At 43.2% G+C, this 22342-nt stretch overlaps 1 long non-coding RNA gene across 2 annotated transcripts in view; it reads right to left on the reverse strand.

The window, feature by feature from the left end:
- The window catches only part of LOC125694995 (uncharacterized), a 120781-nt gene that overhangs the window by 77102 nt on the left and 21337 nt on the right, over positions 1-22342 (reverse strand). For both annotated transcript variants that reach the window (XR_007377772.1, XR_007377771.1), the window contains exon 4: positions 2934-3041. This is a non-coding gene — a long non-coding RNA (uncharacterized LOC125694995). The remainder of the gene's footprint in view (positions 1-2933; positions 3042-22342) is intronic.

Genomic DNA, 22342 nt, shown 5'->3' on the forward strand with positions numbered 1-22342 from the left:
CTTATCTTCCATCTCTTGCATGCTTTTCTCTCTGATGGGCTCTTCAAAAGCACCGACTTCAAAATCTGCCACGTTTTTGCATATATTGTGTACTACATAAATGCACTATGATCACATCATTCAAAACTTCTGAACATTTAAAGGTTTCACTATCATAACCAAATCCCTAAGGGTAAAGTCAGTCCCTGAATGTAACAGTTTTAGAAAGGAATCTCCTAACTCAGTACGGATTTGATGAATGAATCTTACTGAGTGTTCATTCAGTAAAACAGACGATTACTGGGCTTCGTGGACTGCAAGAGGTTTAGGGGAAATCAAGCATCTCTGGAATAGCAGTTCCCTGGGAAACCTGCCAACAATCACTTCCCAAAAGACTACTTTCTTACCCAACTCACACACTCCAGAGTCTCGTAATTGCTGTTTTACGACCTTATTTGGTTTTCTGCATCAACTAGGATGATTTTACCGTAATGACAAGCCTCTATTTAATGAGATCAATTATTCAAAGGTTGTTTCTAGTTTTATGATAAATTATAGGCTGTTGGCACTACTTTTTTCTCCAGTGACAGAATATCATGAATGACTTCAAATTTTCCTCACCTTAGAAAATTTCTTGTCCTCTGCCTCATAAGAACACACAGTGTTTATGGGTGCTGAATTTGGAGTCAAACTTCAGTGCTGCATAGGCACTGAATAAGGGGGATTTCTGCTTGCCCAAATGAAAAAAAAGCCCATGGAATCTCAGCTGCTACATTTGAAATCAGACAATAGCTGAAAAAAGCACCTAAAAGTGCTTTTAAAAGGCAAGGTGACTGAGAAACAGATTAAAACAAACAAGATGTCATTTACTCTAAAATAACCTGCATAGTTTACACCAGATAAAAACTATAAAGAGATCTACTGTAGCAAAGCACGTTTTTCCCTGTAGAGATCTATTTCCATGTTTTTCTTGTTATAATATCTGTGATACACACAGATTTCTGTGAAAGATAATGAGAGATCAAAACAAAATTATATGCCAAAATCATGAGAAAGCCAATGCGTGAGCTGGGATTTCTACACTCTCTTGCACCATGCTTCCTCCTACTGAAAAAGATATGAACACTACATATTGTACAAATCTGACACCTCATGAGAAAGGAAAATATTTGAGATCTATTAGCTGACTTGCTAAACATGGAAATGAACCAATGTGACTTGTGTATAAAGTGAACTTGGGCCTTATGCCATTCACATTTCAAACTTCAAGCACAGTGTTAACTATCACAGTTGTCTTTGCATGCATGATATCCAGTAAAGTTCAGCTTCTATATCAGTTACTGCACTAAATAATTTCATCTGTAGCAAAATGGAGAAGAGATGCAAGTTAAGAAGAAACAAATAATAAATTGTGTAAATGATGTCATTGAAGAAAATTAAAGCAAAGAAATTTCACATATCTAAATTTAATTACAATTCATACTGAAGTAAGGGCTCTGAGAAGAGTCTTATGTAAACACCTGCAGAATAATGGAAGATACTGAAGAAAGATTAGTAAATAGCAGTAGATTCATTTTGGCATGATTATTCCAATCTTTAATTACATAAGAACCTCTGATGACTGTGCTGAAAACCATAAGCTTATATTCTGAAAAAAACGTCCCCACTGGAATTACTTATTATCTAACCATGTATTTATTTGGGCTCTTCTGAAGGCATTTTCCTCAAAAGTCCAAATTTCCACAAAAGTAGCTACGCAGCTAATTCTGTATGAGTAAGTTGATTACATACTCTTATAGTTGAACACTTGAGTGGCCTTACTCCATACAGCCACAAGACAGACATGATCCCTGATGCAATTCATCACATAGGCTGACCAGAGCCTCAGGTGACTTCTAATCTTTAAGTATTCCTTTTTCGTGGAAAGCAAGAAATGAAGAAAAGTGAAAACTGGCTTGAAATTGAGTCATGACTTAATAGGTAATCATCTACCCACAGGTAGGTAATCACAGACCCACAGATAGACATGGCACTAGAAAGCTTATTATGTACACACTTCAACTTGCATCTTTCGGTAAATGGATAAAGAATGGATGTGTCTAAGTCTGTAAGTTCCAAACACTGAATGAAGCATGTATGTATTGACATGACCCATCTTTATTAATTCAGTGAGGCTCAGGTATATATCTGCATGTGTTGGATAGAAATGTTTACCTGCATTATGATTGTTGACTTCAAGTAACCACTCATACAGATTTGAAATGCACTAGCATCTCATATTTCTAGGATATGTGAACAAGCTTACTGCTTACAGTAAAATAAACAAATTCAACTGGAACATGGAGTAATGAAGTCAAGTATGTTCTATAAATACAGCATCAGAGAAGAAGTAGAAACTAACAGGATCAATATGATATAACAGTTTTAATACAGAAACAGTATGAGAAAGCCTGATACTTTGGTCCCAGTCATGTGAATTGAAGATTTTATTTTCCCTGTACTCTCTTCACCCTCATCAGCTCCCCAGAAACATATAAACAAAAAGAACAATAAATTGCTCCCGAGGGCTTCAAAGAAATAACAATATTTGGAGTCTGTGCTTCAGTAAAAAGTACTGGATCATGGATGTTAGAAAATAATGTATGCTTTTCTGTAGAATAAAATTAAAACTGTTTTATGCATATGTCAACACTGCCCATGTAGCCTGACCAATATTCCATTCCAGAGTACATCAGATATTTCAGTGGAGGAAAGATTAGTTCAAAATTATGAAAATAAATAACTCACTGTGAAATAATGAATGCTTTTTCTTCATACACTACATTTTATCTTTCATTCAGTTTCATAACACAAATGTATTGTGCACAATCTTTAAGAAAATCAACATATAAAAATTAATTGGAGTAAACTGTATAATAGACAGTTTTAACAAGCTATGACAGAAATTTCCTTACCAGTGATATTCTGGTGCAATCCTCTCTCATTTCAGACTTGCATGTTTTGAGTGATATGCTTCCACAAATGCAGCAGTAGCATGTTTCTAAGTTTGAAATACTGCAGACCTAGATGCCCAAACAAAGACACAACATTAATGGCAACCGAAGTGATCAGGCCTGTTCACTGTCAGTCTCATACTTAGTTCATCAAAGATATGACTTATAAGAAAGTTGAGTGAGTCTAGAAAATCTACAATTGCTAAATACTAGACAGAATAAGCAGTACTAGTTCTGTGTAAAAAGGGCTTGCTTTCTCCTATTCTAACTATATAAACTAAAAACTCTGCTATAGCAAAGTTGCTGTTTGAGCTTGTTCGTAAATATTGGTATCTGAAATATAAGTCCTATATCAAAACTGATTTAATTCCTGTTTTTTATCTAAGTAAAATTCCCTACACATAAATTAATGTGACATACACAACTTCCCCCATGGAAGCTGGAATATTACTTAATAAACAAGTTTACTATGCTACCTAGGATCTCCCTTTAGCACAACACCATCCTGCCATCCGCCTCGAGAAGAAAATTAAGAACGATGAAATAAATCTATGACACTAGAACCCAGGTGACACTGTCTCTTCTCTCAGTCTATTTTGTTCTCTGGAAGCTCACATTTAGAAATACTTAGAAGATTCGTAAGAGAAGACAGACCCTACAAGGACTCATGAGAGACAAACCTGAAATTTGAAAATGCTAAGAATAATCTCACACTTCCATCAGACAGGGATATGGATGATATATTGTTGGTACTAAGTGATAGATCTGAGTTTTTTCCAAATACTATTTAACCTTTTGCCTAATATCTTAATCTTGTAGTACATAGTAAACACCAAAAATCCCCCTTTCACCTTAATGTGTACTCAAAAAAACCAAGTAAAAACATTACAAAGTTTTTCAACACTTATATAAGCTTTTTTTTCCCCCCACATACATGTATATATATGTGATTTGTTTTTCCATATATAATCAGTTACAGTGATACCTTCCCTGCCTCATTTATTGGTTGATTAGATGATTTCATGAGATTGGCACCTGCCTGTTCAATGCATTGCCAAGGAACTCTATTCTAGGCAATAAGGAAAGATAGGCCCATGCAGCACTTACACTAACCCATCATTTTTGCCTCTATGGAAACATATGTCTTACAGCTTTCCCAAGCTAATAGTAAAGTTAGCTTCTGTCATGTTCTTTTATTTCAGAATCTTGCCCCTAACCATCATATGATATTTTATTTTTAAGACTGTCTTTTTTTGAAAAATTATATGAGAGCCAGAATTTGCCCTTTAGTTCCAATTAGTATTTGTTTAACTTGACTGAGTTCACAGATACCTTTTTAGTTTGCAGCCACAATTCACCACACAAAACCCACAGAACACAGTTCTTGATCTCTTCTCTTACTCAGTCTGTCAAAACCACATTTTGTCACTTGAGGTGTCAGTGATCTTCTACAGCATTCGAACTTTTTGCTCCTTAATTTTTCACATCTACAGGCTCTCTATTTTCAAGAGCCTGTAGGTCTTACTGATTAATGAACTTTTTTTCTATCTCCTATACAGGCCTATCCTCTGGTATGTGCCAGAGAATGCTTATATGCTTTTCCAGTCAGGCCAGAAGTCAGCCAAAATGTGCACCGGTGACCTAGGAAACAAATACACTTCTTTGTGTACTAAAAGTTAATGAAATAGTTGTAACTTTTTCAGATGAATTCTCCTGACTGCTATAGCTTATAAGGTGTCAAAATAGATCTTCTCTTACTTATTTTCACATCTAATGGTTACTTCTCTTAAACAGTCTTCAAATCATCTGATCTTCTATTTTCAAGTTTTTGTTTTTTCCTTTATAACTGATCATAGCAAGTTTCTTAAACATCTACCCAGGTCCTTCAGACCACATACAGAAGAATGATAGTTACATGTAGAGCTGATTTCAAATGCTTTCAAATAAATAAAATGGTAACAAAGTTGTTCTTTTTATTTTCAGCATGAGGTGGAGGTTGGTATCATGAGAAAAATATGTAGTATGCTCCTACAGCACTGAGGATCTTCAGCTAAGACGAAATTTGGTGCTGTTCATTATTGACAGTGACTCATGGCAAAATATACAGATAAGCTCCCATAGGCTCTCTTGCAGCCATGAACATTGTTGCATTAAAAAATAGAAGTGAGCTCTTCCTAACAGTGTAGTCTCTCCACATTCTCCCAAAACGAACAACCAAAATGGCAGTCTGGCTTAATCTTCAAAATTCAAACAATTTTCCTCCACCTCACCAGGAAGATCTTCCTTCTGAGGCTCATTAGAGCAGCCCTTCAAGAAAACATCTTGACTTCATCATGCCTTTATAAGATCAAATCCATCACAGCAGTAGACATGAATGCAAGATGAATGCATTTCAAATAGTTTACATCTCTGTGAAATTCAGAGCTCTTTTCTCCGAAGGCTATCAGAGAGCAGTTCAGAGCTCCTTGAACAAAACCTTCTAACTTGACTTGATTAATTAGTATAGTCAGAAGCCTCTTACAAGACCGGTATTATAACTTAATTAATTGCCTAATGTTTCTTCTGCCTTAGGAAATTTGATTAATGGTCTTCAAATATAACATCTGGTCATACAGTAAAGCAATCATTCAGTCCTCTAATGGCATGCAGATGATAAACGCGCCAATAGATTGGTGTAAATAATGTACACAGAGCAGTCTGCTGCTGCTGCCTCTGTTGTTCCAGCATGTAGTGCCATTTTAAGGCATTTTTCTATGCTTAAGGTTCAGGCACTCAATCACTTCATTCATTTTGTACGTAAATTAGTGCACCTCCCAACAAAATATTTATATAACCCAGCTTGTACAGACTGCCTTTTCAGAGCTGATACTAGCTACAGACTCAAACAATACAACTACATAAAACATAATGTTATGTTTTGATGCTAGCTTTCTCTCAAGGATGTTTTGTTTCTGCCAACTCAAATTCTCTTCAGAGAGCCATGTAAGCTACAACATTACTTTTGAATAGAGAGAAAAAGTGTGTTGTTGGAATGAGTCCATAAAAATTACTCCATACTCTATATGAGATCCTAGATGATTTGGATGACCCCAAGTGTTTAAACAGAGCGTCAACACTTGGGCATCTGATAAAATGTGTATGTATACAGCTGCTTATGCAGGTGCATCTGTGAGCCAACCCATTTTACAGTTTCAACTAACATGGAGCCATTGCTATTTGGTGCCAGCCTAGGGTAAGTAGTAGGTTAATGAACTTAGGATGAAAAATTACACAAACTCCCTCTACAGGACCTGATGAAGTAACACAGAAATTAAGCATTGTCTCAGAAACTGGTTAATATGGCTTAAAATGAGAAATTCTTGCTTAAGATAGCTTCCAAGGCACCCAATCTTTCAAAAGTAGTTGCTATCTGTGAACTGCAGCTTTAATTCCTGTAAATTTGAAGTGCTTCACAGAGAAAACTGAATTGTGCAGTCTTCTTTCAAGGCAGTAACTGTCTTCTTATTTGAACACTAGCATATTTTACAAAGTGCCTTAAATTAGGAATACAGTTTTTATGTTCTAGTTTTCAAAATGTGAGTTCAAAGTCAAGCCTTGGGGGCCAACTTCTAAATTTAAAAAATGAAGTAATTAATATCCCTAGATTGTAATAAATATTTCCACAACTAGAACTTGTTCTTAACATGCTCACTTCCAGATATTTATATTTCCAATCTCAGAGAAAGGTGAATTACAACTAATTTTTCCTCCCTTATTTGTTATTGTGTACTCTTCACAATTCCACAAGTAATGTCCATAAAATACTTTTAGCCTCAAAGCTATGAGCATACACCCACTGCACATATTGGCACCCATGCCATGTAAAATTCTGAGAAAGTTGCTTGATCTGGAATTAACTACTTTCTACCACATTAGAATATTATGCATTCACCTTCCATAGGAACAGGTCATATTTTCACATATCACAGTACAAAATAATAGTAATTAAAGATCATAACTTCATCATCACAGCACCAATATATTCTTATCTGTTCAGACCAGACACTAAAAAGAAACATCATTCACCTCATAGGTGGTGATGTACATCCCCCTAGCACAAGTATTTAATGATTTATAGTGGTGATTTCTAAAACACTTTTTCAGACAGATTTGTGGGAGTTATTCTGGGTACAGGAAGGCACCTTCATTTCTTGAGACTGCAAATCTGGAAAAGTATTCGACAAATGTGAAAGATAAAGTCATGTTTTGGAATCAAGACAAAATGGAGAGTAAAATGTACTGCCTAGGATAATGGCTATTAAGCTATTTAGAGTGTTTTCAACAGACAGCACTCATTTTTTATCCTCCTCACTTGAAGAAGCCAAATGACAAAGCACCCATTTGTGGCAGTTAGTGACCAATAACATCTGAGGCACTCAGGACAGAAAATTCTTGTGTTTATTTTTGTCCAAATTAGTTTGAAGGACACCTGAAAGGGAAAAAGATCATCAGGATCAATCCCATGATGGATATTCTACTCTGAATAGTCTACAATATTCCCTAAATAAGGGGGAAAAAAAAGAAAACAGATCAAAGATCTGCAGTAAAACTTCAAAAGCAAGAGAAGAAAGAGGCTTCCTGGCTTAACAGCAGAACATTCTATCTAAAGCCAGAATTTTTATAGTAATCTAAACTCCTACATGGGACCACTTGATACATCAAGTTGATCCAACTGGCAGCAAAAAGAGCCCATAGGACAGCCTGACTTGGCTGATCAGGTTTTTCTGAAAGGAAGCAAGGCAGCAAATGAAACTGAACATAAAAATGCAGTGGTAGCACATAAACACTCAAACCCAGGTCCTGGTGCAGCCCGTGCCTAGAGTCCAGAATTAGGTCCAGTTGCACAAACAGAAAGGACAGCATACACTGGCAGATGATAAAAGGATTGCTGTGCAAACTGTGCAAAGCCTAAACAAAACCATAGCAAATGGACAACCCAGCCCTGAAAAAGCAAACAATCTTTTCTCTATTGTTCTGTTGTTTCAGGGCTATGTCTCCTGCCTGATTCCTACATCATGTACTCTTCATCTGTAATACACTTAAAGTAGAAAGATAGTGCATTCTTGGAAGTCTGAAAAGCATCATTTCCAAAGCTCATAAGCTTTGGTTATCATGTCACTGATTCCATGCCATGCCACCAACTACACTTAAATTCATGTAATACAAAAATCTTGCATGAGATTTGATGCCTTTTCCTTCAATCAGTTGTGAATTTATATGATAAATACTGTTACATATATAAGCAAAAAAAAAAATATATATATATATATATATATATATATTCTTTGTCTTCAGGGACATTAAATCTAACATAGGATGGACTTGCATATTAGTTTGTTATAGAAGCCATTAGAAAAGTAATAAATTATATGTCATATAAGAATAGAGCTACTGAATGCCTTTTGAATCTGCTGCTGGCAATTCTTGCTGTCAGAACATTGCATAACACAGCCTTCAAAGAACAGCTGTAGGATGTAGCTGAAACTGGTGAAATTGTTTTGCCAAGGATAAGTAGTAAATTGATCTGCATATTTATTATTCAGGTTAAGCAGTAAAAAAAAATTCCTATTCTACTAATGATCTGAAAACTATTCTATCCAGAAAGCTGTGAAAAAATAGCCTTTTGGAATTTCATTCACAGGCAGAGCTTTGAATGCCAAATGGAACTTCAAAGTTGCTCATATATTTGCCAAGAAACAAGTTGCTTTCCTAGTCCTCACTTCTGTTATGCATCTTCTGCATCTATTCTTAATAGCTAAAAATAAATACAAAACTTCCAAAAACATAAATAAATTATTTGAAATTAAATATAAATTTAAATAGTCTAAATACTAACATGTACTTGGTCAGCTAATGCATCAAATTTTGTCTTCTTTTACCCTTCCACACAAACTGGCTGCAGTGTATGTGCAAAAGATGGCAAATATAACTAATGCTGTCACAGCTGCATTTGTGTGAACAGGTTCACTGGGAGACATAATACCTTTAATTAGATCAAGTGGTGCAACTGTGAAGAGAAAAAAACAACCTCCTAACAATCACTTGAGCAAGCTTTCAAACACACAATGCTTACTTCTAAATTAGTGTGTATCCATGTATATGCAAATAGGCCAAGCATATAGAGTTAAAGGAACAGTAATGACAGACCTATGTCCAGGTTTACTCTTTTTGTTGCAATTTACTCCAAAATTCATGCATTTCAGAAATCTGAGATGGCACGGTTACATCAGATGCATTATAAACAGTTCTGGGAAAGCAGATTCTTTAGCCCCATAGGCAGTGCTGAAAATTAAAACCACAATCTGTCCAGCTCCCTCTGTTTGCCAGTTGTAATTAAGTAGACTTTCACAATTCATATTTTTCCATAATATTTTGCATACGATTAAGGTGATTTCTTTTGAAACTAACTTATCAAAACACATTTGTCTATTTATAGTAAGAGAGGACTTGTTTAATTTAGTTCTCAAGATCTCATGCTGAAGACTGATATTTGATATTACAACAATTTGTTTGGAAATTGTAAACTGGCAGATTTTCCTTACATTAAGACAGATGCACCAGAAGTACATTCTGCTCACTGTTTTCTGGCAGTATGAAAGGTACATTACTATATAAATAAAAGATTTAACCACGCTTGCAGTTGCAAAATTTATGTCTGCTCCTCCAAGTATGTGTAGTCCAGTGAAATTCAACTCCCTGAACCAATCTTTTACAAACACAATAAACTTCCTTCAGGCAAGAAAGCTGCTTTTTTATTTATGAGCATACAGTTAATATTACAAGCAGCTATGAAAGTGAAGAAAAAACATCAGAACATGTGAGGCTTCAAGACATTCCAAAACATGTATGCATAAAAGTGGCTTTAAAGTTCAGTTTTAAAAATCATTCTGTTTTGGACACTATTTAAAAAAAAAAAAAAAAACAGCTTTTTTTTTTAATACTAACCTACTGGCATAATGATACAGTTTGGAATTATTTCTAGCTGCATCATTCTCAAGAATATGAATAAGCAAGTAAAACAATGATGGGAACTTGCAAGTCTTCTGCAAGTCTGCAGAAGTTCCTCATCTTGCTTCTTGAGATACTCAAGGCTTGTAGAAAGCTGCAGGACAGAAGAACTGCTTCTATGTTGAAACATTCCTGACTAAACTGCACCACCTGAAAATGTCAAAACCAAGACAAAATGAACATGAAAGCTGAAGGTAATGCCAGGCCCTAGAATAATTGTCATTTATTTCAAGGGCATAAATAGGAATTAAGTTGACCCTCTGCAGAGAAGCAAGTTTCAACTTAATGGGATTCTTCTGAAAAAGTAATGGTGGATAACCATCCCCATGAAGTCAAATGTAGTCACTGTTTCCACAGACTGCCATTGGAAAGATTTCACAGTCTTAGAAGTGTTTCCTCGCTTTATAAAGTTTCTTATTAAAATAAATATAAATTATTTTTAAAAATATCACTCCAAGCATTGTTTTCTCTAAGGACCTAAATCCAGCACAAGCTATCTTCACACTCTTCTATATCAAGTCATTTTGAGGAGTTTATCCCTCACATCCATATAACCTGTTCAGTCACTGTTCACATATATTTACGATACTTAGCCGCAAGTTCTCATTAACTAATCACTAATTATCTCTCGATAGGCAATGCTAAGCTTAAAACACTAGATTTTCATTCTCATTTCATGCTTGATTGTAATGTTGACTATAAGGTTGTAGAACATCCTTCCCCCCACCACCACTCTGAGTAAATCCCATCTGATACAGCATTGCTGCAGCCAGCCATATTCTACAATATCAAGGACACTGTTGTAGAGAGAAGCAGTATGTCACACTAATGGCGTGGTTGAAGAAACTGTATTTCTCATTCAGCATAAACTGGCCATTATAACTCCAAGGAATCACTCTCGGTGTTCTGAATTAAATTAAAATTTTTCTCTAAGAGTTAGTGTGTGCCAAAGCCCAGCTGGGCAAAATGATTTCTCTGTGCGTATTTTCCATTTTGCCTAAATTCTGTTAGATTGTAGGGGATTTGAAATTTCTCATGGGATGATGTTCATTGCAAAAGTAATTGAGATAGCACGACTTCTAAGTATTCTGAGCATTAAGAACAAAAGTCAATATAATGTTTGCTTAACTAGAATTGTAAAATCTTTGCAATGCTTTTAATGTTTATTATCTCAGTTGTAGATTGAAAGCACTAGGTAATCAGGTAGGTTAAAAAGACTCCTAAGTGTACAACTGTATCCCTAGTAACTGCTTTGGATAGAAGTCTCATAGTAGTAATCTAATCTACAGCACCTTTCATCCAGAACACATTTCACCTATCGTGTTTCTGACTGAAATGCAGTTACCAGGAAAAATATAACTGCTTAATAAAGCAGAGAAACCAGAGAAAGTTTAGAGGATAGAACTAAAATGAGTTTCAACTCATTTCAGCAACTTCAAGAAAAAAAAATAAGACTTCTGTTTTACCAGACTATTCAGGTAGAGCCACTATCCATCTTACAAAGACCTGTAATTACCATTAAGTTGCACTTAGCGCACTGAAGACCTCAATAACTTAGAGCAGGAGAGAAATCATAGAATCATAGAATCACCAAGGTTGGAAAAGACCTAAAAGATCATCCAGTCCAACCGTTCACTTATTACCAATAGCTCCCACTAAACCATGTCCCTTAACACAACATCCAGCCTTTCCTTGAACACCCCCAGGCTCGGTGACTCCACCACCTCCCTGGGCAGTCCATTCCAGTGCCTGACCACCCTTTCTGAAAAGTAATACTTCCTCATGTCCAGCCTGAATCTCCCCTGCCGTAGCTTGAAACCATTCCCCCTGGTCCAATCACTAATGACACGAGAGAAGAGGCCGACCCCCAGCTCACTACAGCCTCCCTTCAGGAAGTTATAGAGAGCAATGAGGTCTCCCCTGAGCCTCCTCTTCTCCAGGCTGAACATTCCCAGCTCCTTCAGCCTCTCCTCATAAGCCCTGTGCTCCAGACCCCTCACCAGCTTTGTTGCCCTCCTTTGAACACGTTCCAGGGCCTCGATGTCTTTCTTGCAGTGAGGGGCCCAAAACTGGACACAGTACTCGAGGTGCAGCCTCACTAGTGCTGAGTATAGGGGAACAATCATCTCTCTGCTCCTGCTTGCAACACTGCTTCTGATGCAAGCCAGGATGCCATTGGCCTTCTTGGCCACCTGGGCACACTGTCGGCTCATGTTCAGCCGAGCATCAATCAATACCCCCAGGTCCATTTCCTCTACGCAGACCTGCAGCCACACTGCCCCAAGCCTGTAGCGTCGCCTGGGGTTGTTGTGGCCGAAGTGCAGGACCCGGCATTTGGCCTTGTTGAAACTCATCCCATTGGCTTCAGCCCAGCTCTCCAGCCTGTCCAGATCCCTCTGTAGAGCCTCGCTACCCCCAGGCAGATCCACACTTCCAGCCAATTTGGTGTCATCTGCGAATTTACTGAGGGTGCACTCGATGCCCTCATCCAGGTCATCAATAAAGATATTGAAGAGGACAGGCCCCAGCACCAACCCCTGGGGAACACCACTCACGACCGGTCGCCAGCTGGATTTGACTCCATTCACCACCACTCTCTGTGCCCGGCCCTTCAGCCAGCTCCTTATCCAGCCAAGAGTGTACCCATCCAAACCTCAGGCTGCCAGCTTCTGCAGGAGAATGCTGTGGGAGACAGTGTCAAAGGCTTTGCTGAAGTCTAAGTAGACCACATCAACAGCCTTTCCCCCATCCACCAGATGGGTCACTAGATCATAGAAAGAGATCAGGTTGGTCAAACAGGACCTGCCCTTCACGAACCCATGCTGGCTAGGCCTGATCCCCCGGTCATCCCACACATGCTGCATGATCTCCCTCAAGACAATCTGCTCCATAACCTTCCCTGGCACCGAGGTCAGGCTAACAGGCCTGTAGTTCCCCGGATCCTCCTTACAACCTTCCTTGAAAATGGGAGTCACGTTGGCAAGCCTCCAGTCTTCTGGGACCTCACCAGTCAACAAGGAGCGCAGACTTGTTATTAGACAAGACCAATTCATTTTTTATTTCTTTATTTTATTACTTTCCATCCTGGCTGGCGTCACAGCCCCTTCCAGACCCCTGCCTGCCTGCCTTGGCTGGCTGGCTGGAGTCGTGGACCCTACTTGGGTCGGCTGGACTTGTGGTCCCAGCTGGCGTCAGTTGGAGTCGCGGTCCCTGCTACTGTCGTCTGGACTTGTGGCCCCTGCCTGCCTGCCCTGACTGGCTGGCTGGAGTCGAGGCCCCTGCCTGCCTGCCTTGGCTGGCTGGCTGGAGTCGAGGCCCCTGCCTGCCTTGGCTGGCAGGCTGGAGTCCCAGCCCCTGCCTGCCTGCCTAGGCTGGCTGGCTGGAGTCCCAGCCCCTGCCTGCCTGCCTTGGCTGGCTGGCTGGAGTCGAGGCCCCTGCCTGCCTGCCTTGGCTGGCTGGCTGGAGTCGAGGCCCCTGCCTGCCTGCCTTGGCTGGCTGGCTGGAGTCCCAGCCCCTGCCTGCCTGCCTTGGCTGGCTGGCTGGAGTCCCGGCCCCTGCCTGCCTGCCTTGGCTGGCTGGCTGGAGTCGAGGCCCCTGCCTGCCTGCCTTGGCTGGCTGGCTGGAGTCCCAGCCCCTGCCTGCCTGCCTTGGCTGGCTGGCTGGAGTCCCAGCCCCTGCCTGCCTGTCTTAGCTGACTGGCTGGAGTCCCAGCCCCTGCCTGCCTGCCTTGGCTGGCTGGCTGGAGTCCTGGCCCCTGCCTGCCTGCCTTGGCTGGCTGGCTGGAGTCGAGGCCCCTGCCTGCCTGCCTTGGCTGGCTGGCTGGAGTCGAGGCCCCTGCCTGCCTGCCTTGGCTGGCTGGCTGGAGTCCCAGCCCCTGCCTGCCTGCCTAGGCTGGCTGGCTGGAGTCCCAGCCCCTGCCTGCCTGCCTTGGCTGGCTGGCTGGAGTCGAGGCCCCTGCCTGCCTGCCTTGGCTGGCTGGCTGGAGTCGAGGCCCCTGCCTGCCTGCCTTGGCTGGCTGGCTGGAGTCCCAGCCCCTGCCTGCCTGCCTTGGCTGGCTGGCTGGAGTCCCGGCCCCTGCCTGCCTGCCTTGGCTGGCTGGCTGGAGTCGAGGCCCCTGCCTGCCTGCCTTGGCTGGCTGGAGTCGAGGCCCCTGCCTGCCTGCCTTGGCTGGCGGGAGTCGAGGCCCCTGCCTGCCTGCCTTGGCTGGCTGGCTGGAGTCCCAGCCCCCGCCTGCCTGCCTTGGCTGGCTGGCTGGAGTCGAGTCCCCTGCCTGCCTGCCTTGGCTGGCTGGCTGGAGTCGAGGCCCCTGCCTGCCTGCCTTGGCTGGCTGGCTGGAGTCCCAGCCCCTGCCTGCCTGCCTTGGCTGGCTGGCTGGAGTCCCAGCCCCTGCCTGCCTGTCTTAGCTGACTGGCTGGAGTTGTGGCCCCTGCCTGCCTGCCTTGGCTGGCTGGCTGGAGTCCCGGCCCCTGCCTGCCTGCCTTGACTGGCTGGCTGGAGTCGAGGCCCCTGCCTGCCTGCCTTGGCTGGCTGGCTGGAGTCGAGGCCCCTGCCTGCCTGCCTTGGCTGGCTGGCTGGAGTCCCGGCCCCTGCCTGCCTGCCTTGGTAGGCTGGCTGGAGTCGTGGCCCCTGCCTGCCTGCCTTGGCTGGCTGGCTGGAGTCGTGGCCCCTGCCTGCCTGCCTTGGCTGGCTGGCTGGAGTCCCGGCCCCTGCCTGCCTGCCTTGGTAGGCTGGCTGGAGTCGTGGCCCCTGCCTGCCTGCCTTGGCTGGCGGGCTGGAGTCGTGGCCCCTGCCTGCCTGCATTGGCTGGCTGGCTGGAGTCGTTGCCCCTGCTTGCGTCAGCTGGAGTCGTGGTCCGTGCTTGCGTTGGCTGGAGTCGTCATCCCTGCCTGCTTGCCTTGTCTGGTTGGCTGGAGTCCCAGCCCCTGCCTGCCTGCCTTGGCTGGCTGGCTGGCGTCGTGGCCCCTGCCTGCCTGCCTTGGCTGGCTGGCTGGAGTCCCGGCCCCTGCCTGCCTGCCTTGGCTGGCTGGCTGGAGTCGTGGCCCCTGCCTGCCTGCATTGGCTGGCTGGCTGGAGTCGTGGCCCCTGCCTGCCTGCCTTGGCTGGCTGGCTGGGAGTCGTGGCCCCTGCCTGCCTGCATTGGCTGGCTGGCTGGGAGTCGTGGCCCCTGCCTGCCTGCATTGGCTGGCTGGCTGGGAGTCGTTGCCCCTGCTTGCGTCAGCTGGAGTCATGGTCCGTGCTTGCGTTGGCTGGAGTCGTCATCCCTGCCTGCTTGCCTTGTCTGGTTGGCTGGAGTCCCGGCCCCTGCCTGCCTGCCTTGGCTGGCTGGCTGATGTCGTGGTGCCTGCTTGCGTTGGCTGGAGGCGAGGCCCTCGCCTGTGTACCACGGATGGCTGGCTGGAGTCGTGGTCCCTGCTTGCGTTGGCTGGAGTCGAGGCCCCCTCCTACTTACCTTGGATGGCTGGCTGGAGTCGTGGTCCCTGATTGCGTCCGCTGGAATCGTGGGCCCTGCCTGCCTTTATTGGCTGGCTGCCTTGCATCACAGCTGGAGTTCTGTTGCCAGGTTTCCCATATTTAGAGCTTTTGTCAGGGAGGTGGCTCATGGCATCATAAAGCCTTGGCTATGCATGCCTTAGAATGTCCCTTGACATCTAAAACATGGCTGCACTGGAGGACTGGGTGACTTTGTCCTGACAGTTGCCCTGTGTGTCACCACTGGGATTCTGCAGGGCTCCATTTTAAGGCCATTTCTCTATCTTGTTTTTACTGTTGATTCCAATAAAGATCTGTTAGTTGTATCAAGCAATTTGTGGATGATGCTAAGCTGGGAGGAGTTTGGACCTCCTTGAGGATAAAGAGGCCTTGCCTTGAGATCTGGACAAAATGAGGGTGTTCCCATCTGCAGGAAGAAGGGCAAGCGCTGGGTTCTGCACCTGGGATGGGGTGCCCTGGCTCTGTGTGCAGACATCAGGGCGGAAGTTCTGGAGCGCAGCCTGGCAAAAAGGGATCTGGTTTGACGGCCAATGGAATCTGAGCCGGCAGTGCGCCTGGCAGACAGAAGGCTCAACCGTACCCTGGGCTGCGTCAGGCCCAGCACTGCCAGGCCAGGGAAGCGGCTGTCCCGCTCTGCTCTGCGCTGTGCGGCCTCGCCTCCAGCGCTCGGTGCAGCTTGGGCTGCCACTCCATGAGATGCTAGGAGAGAGTGTCCAAAGGAGGGCTCCAGAGCTGGAGAAGTTTACATCACTGATCCTCCAGACGAACCTTCCCAGGAACGCACACTCTGTATAGAGGTGTATAGATGTATATTTTGTCAGACACACCGCAAGAATATCCTGCACAAGAGCAAACCAGACAACAAGTGATGGCCTGCCCGAGGAAGCGCCTGAAGAGACATGGGAAGGCCTGGCATCATCCCCCAGTGCTCTTTGTTCAACGAAGACTTTAAAGAAAGTCGCCACATCAACAGGACAAGGAGAGCACCGAGACATCTTGGAAACAACAGGATGGCTGCTGACTGACACCAGGTAACAAATAACTTCACAAGTAAATAGCAAATGTCAACCTTCTGATAAGGTTGTGCACCTGGAGTACCCAGCCAGTGGGGAAACGGGAGGGGGGAGGCAAAGGGGAGCAAACAGGGTCTAAAGGCTGTCACAGCGTGTCCATAGGCGCGCTCCTGCTTGCGGGACGCCGCCATTGCAATCGCAAATCAATTCTGCTTTATCAGAGATCCCGTCCTGACAAGATGACTTGGATATTTCCAACAAGACCATTCCCCCTTGTCCAAGCACTGCGACCCTCATAATCAGCCATTCCCCTCCTCTTTATATGCTCCCCTCAAGTACTGCAAGGCCCTGGAGCCTTCTCTTCTCCAAGCTAAACAAGCCCAGTTCCTTCAACCTTTCTGTTTAGGAGAGGTGCTCCAGCCCTCTGATCATCTTATTGGCCCTCATCTGCACCCACTCCGAGAAGTTGACTTGTTATTAGACAAGACCAATTCATTTTTTATTTCTTTATTTTATTACTTTCCATCCTGGCTGCCGTCACAGCCCCTTCCTGATCCCTGCCTGCCTGCCTTGGCTGGCTGGCTGGAGTCCCGGCCCCTGCCTGCCTGTCTTAGCTGACTGGCTGGAGTTGTGGCCCCTGCCTGCCTGCCTTGGCTGGCTGGCTGGAGTCCCGGCCCCTGCCTGCCTGCCTTGACTGGCTGGAGTCATAGAATCATAGATCATAGAATCACCAAGGTTGGAAAAGACCTAAAAGATCATCCAGTCCAACCGTTCGCCTATTACCAATAGCTCCCACTAAACCATGTCCCTCAACAGCGCGAAAAATGCATATAAACTTGAAATGCTGTTGAAAAGAACAGGTTTTAAAAGACAGTGTTTTCAGTTTCCACTCCTATAGGATATCATAAACTGTTCCTGTTTCAATTTCAAAGTCAGACCGGTTAGCTTAACTTGTGGACAGTTTCAATATCTTATTATACACTGAAACAGAAGAAAATGGAATCAATGACATCCATTTTCAGTAGCAGCCTGTTATCTCCCTCCTAAGCCAAGCAACTCCCTGTCCTAACATGAAGCTGCTACTGAAGGTCAGGACTACTGCTGGGCCAAGGCTGAGTTCTCATAATTGGGTCACACATACAACAGGAACAGTCACCAGTAACATAATGTCTGTTGGCTGTTCATGCAAGAATTTGTTGCAATTCTTTCTAACTGCTGACAGTCTCTGGATTGTAATTCTATTTTTCTACACTTGGCAGAATTATCTGCATGCACTACAATATACACAGGGCTCAGGTTTGACCATCTGGCCAATGATGTCAAGCTGAGACATTTTCCAGTAGCAGCATCTGGGCTCCCTACAAAAAACAGCACGTTTGCAGCTTTGGGCCTGTTATATGGTAGGGCTACAGGTGCATACCAAGGCTGGCAGATTCCGCATTGCTTTCTTTTGACTCATCTTTAACTCCCTAATATTTTCTCTGTAAGGCTAAGTATGAGCATATTTATTAGGTAAAAGTCTAATAACGAGCTAAAGCTTAACCTGTGTATTTCTCCATACGTTGTGTATCACATTTGTGCACTTGAGACTCAAGATAAAGTTCTCAAGATAAAACTGCTACATGGGGATAGATCTGGAAGCACCTAGCTCTAGAAGGAAAAGCTCAGCTTTCAACACATTTGAAGTAACAATTCCCATACAAATATCAGTTTCCAGTTAAGTCCAAGTTTTTTTTTTTTCTGCATACTTGTATAGATACCTCTGACAAACGGAGAAAACCAGGGTTGAGCGGGATTCAGCTGTTTTAGAAGGAGTAGCTATTTGCAAAACAATCATGACATTTAAAAAAAATAATAAAGAAAAATAGCTAATTAATAAGAAAAGACAACTAAAGGTGATGATTCCTGTTCCCTACGTGAAACAAATGCAGAAGCAGGACAGAAATATATGGTTTTGCATGGAGACAGAAAAAGGCAGTCAGATTGAAGTCCATAATTAGCCACAGTACACCTTCAGCTGTGTAACAAATTTGGCTACCACAGTACATATAATAAATGGTTGCACTCAGATACCATTCAAAATAATCACAACTATCTATACTTCCCAATACCTGGCACATGTCAAACATGGACAGATGGTATAGTGTTTATTTAAAAGGGAGTCCAAATAAAAGGAAACATAAAGACCAGAATTAAAGACTGAACTCTGTAGCCTCTACAGAAATATGCCATAGGATTTTTCCCTCATATGTTGTATTTATTTCTGCGTGACCTCAGTGAGATGTGCCTTAGAGTTCAGGAAGTACCTTGTAACAAAAGATCAGGAAGAAAACCACAGAAGCTAGTTGATAAGCCCGATTTGTCCCTTGGAATTTTATCACCTTTTAAAATCACTTTACAGAGAGAAACGAATAGACAACTTTATCAAACAATCTGAAAGTATATAAATTTAATACTTATTAATCGATTAACATTAGCAATCTCATCAGAAAATAACTTCTCTGTTTAATTCTGCCACAGCAGCCCAGCACGTGGGAGTAAATGCAGTAATTGCTTGCCTCAGACTAGGAAGGCTAGTCTCAAAATTAACCCAACCGCTTTCCTGGCCCTCTACAACAACTATTCCACAGAGACTGTGCAATATATCTGCCAGAAATACAAGTGCACAGAGCAGACCATGAGTTCATGGCAGAGCATTCGGATGAGTTACTCACATATCACGAACAGAAAAGAGAGTATCTTGCTGTTACACCAGCAGACCTAAAGATACAGTAGCATGCTAGCTCCCAAGTGTCAGGAACAAATATGTCCCCATTGGAGGACTACTGCGATTCAAAGTGCATAAAATATATCCCTTATGTACAGATGCTGCTTGTCCTGTGTTGCGGAGAACCACAGCAGGAATTTTATGTTTGAGCATATGGACGAGTTAGTCATGCCCTATCTACTCAGAGAAACAAACAGCCAAGCTAGATGGCTTGCAGGGCAGAACAGTTGGTTCTTTCCCCCCCTGCAACCTAGCAAAAGGCCACAATGGTGGTGCTGAATTTTTATTTTAATCAGTTAATAGATTTAGTTTTTGACAGTCTGGCCAACTGAGGGCAGAGAGATGGAAAATTTTAACCACATACTGTGTATTACTCCCTATTGATTCACGCTTTTTAATCTTTCTTCTTAAGGCAAGTGGTTCTTATCCTCCATACCACCATGACCACCTCCCCCAAGAAAAAACTGTACTGCATATTTCTGTGACAAGTTTGGTTGTTTTGAGCAGAAAACTCATATTTCAAACCGTACCAATTCAGTGTGCACTGAGCCCTGACAGGTCAAAGAGAACAGATCAAACCCATTTGATACAACACTGCACAATGTTACATGTTGCCACAGATATCTGACCTTTTGCCCGGACAGGTAATTTATTTTGGTGAAATAACAAAGCTTGAGGAATGGATTCAGTATTACAACGATAAAGCCACTAAACAACAGTCTGATTTCTAAAGATTTTAAAAGAAAAAGTTATATATTATTCGTGACAATTTAACACGTTTATGCACTTTTCTATCAGCATAGTACATTCTGCCTTATTGTTCATCATGATCACCAGGACCAACCCATCTGATACACAGTCTTTCAAATATAGTAGCTCTAACCTTAGAGAGAGAACAAAGGCTACAAAATCCATTTATTGCATAAGTGTCATGCCTAGAGTTCATTCTTACTGATTTTTCTAATCTGGAGACTTTTGGGAATGTTTTTTTTTTTAATTCATTTTCAGATATAGGGAGCAGCATAACATGAAACCTACAATAAATAAAAATATGACTGTCTTGAAATGAGGCTTTGAAAAAAATGTCTATTTTAAGAGTTGTACAGCTGACTGCTCTTCTGGTCCACCTGACACACACTCTGAACTAATGTGTATCAAAAAAGCATGCTTCTGTTTGTCATTCTATACTTACTGGCTCAGCTCTCTCTGCTTCTAACATTACCAGCAGTTCATTTTGCTTAGGTTCTGCAGCATGAATCAAGGATAATTGGTATCATAAATAGGTTGGAAGAAATAAAAATTAGAAAACCAAATATTGAATTGGTTAAATCTATCTTTCCTAACAGATTAGAAAGAGATGGAAAACTATACCTGCGGTGCTTCATTGAAAGTCAGAATATGTCTCTGATTCACTCCCTGAATACAACTCTTAATGCTAACTTCATCAATATGAAAAGTATTCTGCAACAGAGTAAAGATTTAACCAACTTTTCCATAAGTAAAAATCAGAAGAATACTGTATATATATGTGAGACCAGAGAAAGCCTCATTTACCTTCCACTGAACTTCAGGATTCTACTGAGTGTAAGCAGATATAAAAAACAAGAGTAAGCCATTTCTTTCTTTAATTGTACTCTGACTTTTCCACATTTTACAAGGGTCTTCAACACAGTCCCCCACCACACCCTTATCTCCAAATTGGAGGGATGTGGATTTGATGGGTGGACCACTCAATGGATAAGAAATTCATTGAAAGGCTGCAGACAAAGGGTGGTCATCAATGGCTCTGTGTCCAGGTGGAGGCTGGTAACGAGTGGCGTCCCCAGGGGTCTGTCTTGGGACCGGTGCTCTTAACAACTTTATCAGTGGCATCGATGGAATCGAGTGCACCCTCAGCAATTTGCTGATGACACCAAGCTGAGTGGTGCGGTTGGCACGGTGGAAGGAAGGGATGCCATTCAGAGGGACCTCGAGAGGCTGGAAAGGTGGGCCTGGGGGAACCTGATGAGGTTCAACACGGCAAAGTGCAGAGTTTTGCACTTGGGCCGGAGGAATCGCAGGCATCCATACAGACTGGAAGGAGAGGTGCTTGAGAGCAGCCCTGCGGAGAAGGACCTGGGGGTCCTGATGGATGAAAAGCTTAACATGAGCCAGCGGTGTGCTCTTGGGGCTTGGAAGGCAAATGGTATCCTGGGCTCCATCAGAAGAGGGGTGGCCAGCAGGGACAGGGAGGTGATTGTCCCCCTCTACTCTGCTCTTGTGAGGCCCCATCTGCAGTACTGCGTCCAGGTCTGGAGCCCCCAGTGCAGGAAGGACTGGGAGCTGTTGGAGAGGGTCCAGAGGAGAGCCACAAAGATGAGCAGGGGACTGGAGCACCTCCCCTATGAGGACAGGCTGAGGGAGCTGGGTTTGTTCAGCCTGGAGAAAAGAAGGCTGCGGGGTGACCTCATTGCAGCCTTTCAGTGCCTAAAGGGTGCCCACAAACAGGAAGGGAATCAACTCTTTGAAAGGGTTGATAAGGGCAGACAAGGGGAAATGGTTTTAATTTGAGGGAGGGGAGATTTGGGTTGGATGTCAGGGGGAAATTCTTTACAGAGAGTGGTGAGGTGCTGAAACAGCTGCCCAGAGAGGCTGTGGATGCCCTGTCTCTGGAGGTGTTCAAGGCCAGGTTGGATGGGGCCCTGGGCAGCCTGGTCTAGTACTGAATGTGGAGGTTGGTGGCCCTGCATGTGGCAGGGGGTTGGAGATTCATGATCCTTGAGGTCCCTTCCAACCCTGCCCATTCTGTGATTCTATGATTTATAAAATAGACACTCTCTTGCTGTTAAGACTCAGTCTTGACTGAGTATAGGCTTCGCCCCTGCTTGGATTTCAACTAGCTACAAAAATAATGAGCCTCTTCTCAAACTCTTATTTTTATAGGACTCATCTTTATTAGCAATATAAAAATAATGCGACAAGTTTCAGCAATCTCCATCAACTTCTACATGGCCCCTTCAGGGCCTTTTCTGTCCTAGCTCCCCTGGATTCATAGACATTTTCCTTATCTTTTA

The sequence above is a fragment of the Lagopus muta genome, chromosome 6 (assembly GCF_023343835.1).
Source record: "Lagopus muta isolate bLagMut1 chromosome 6, bLagMut1 primary, whole genome shotgun sequence".
NCBI lineage: Eukaryota > Metazoa > Chordata > Aves > Galliformes > Phasianidae > Lagopus > Lagopus muta.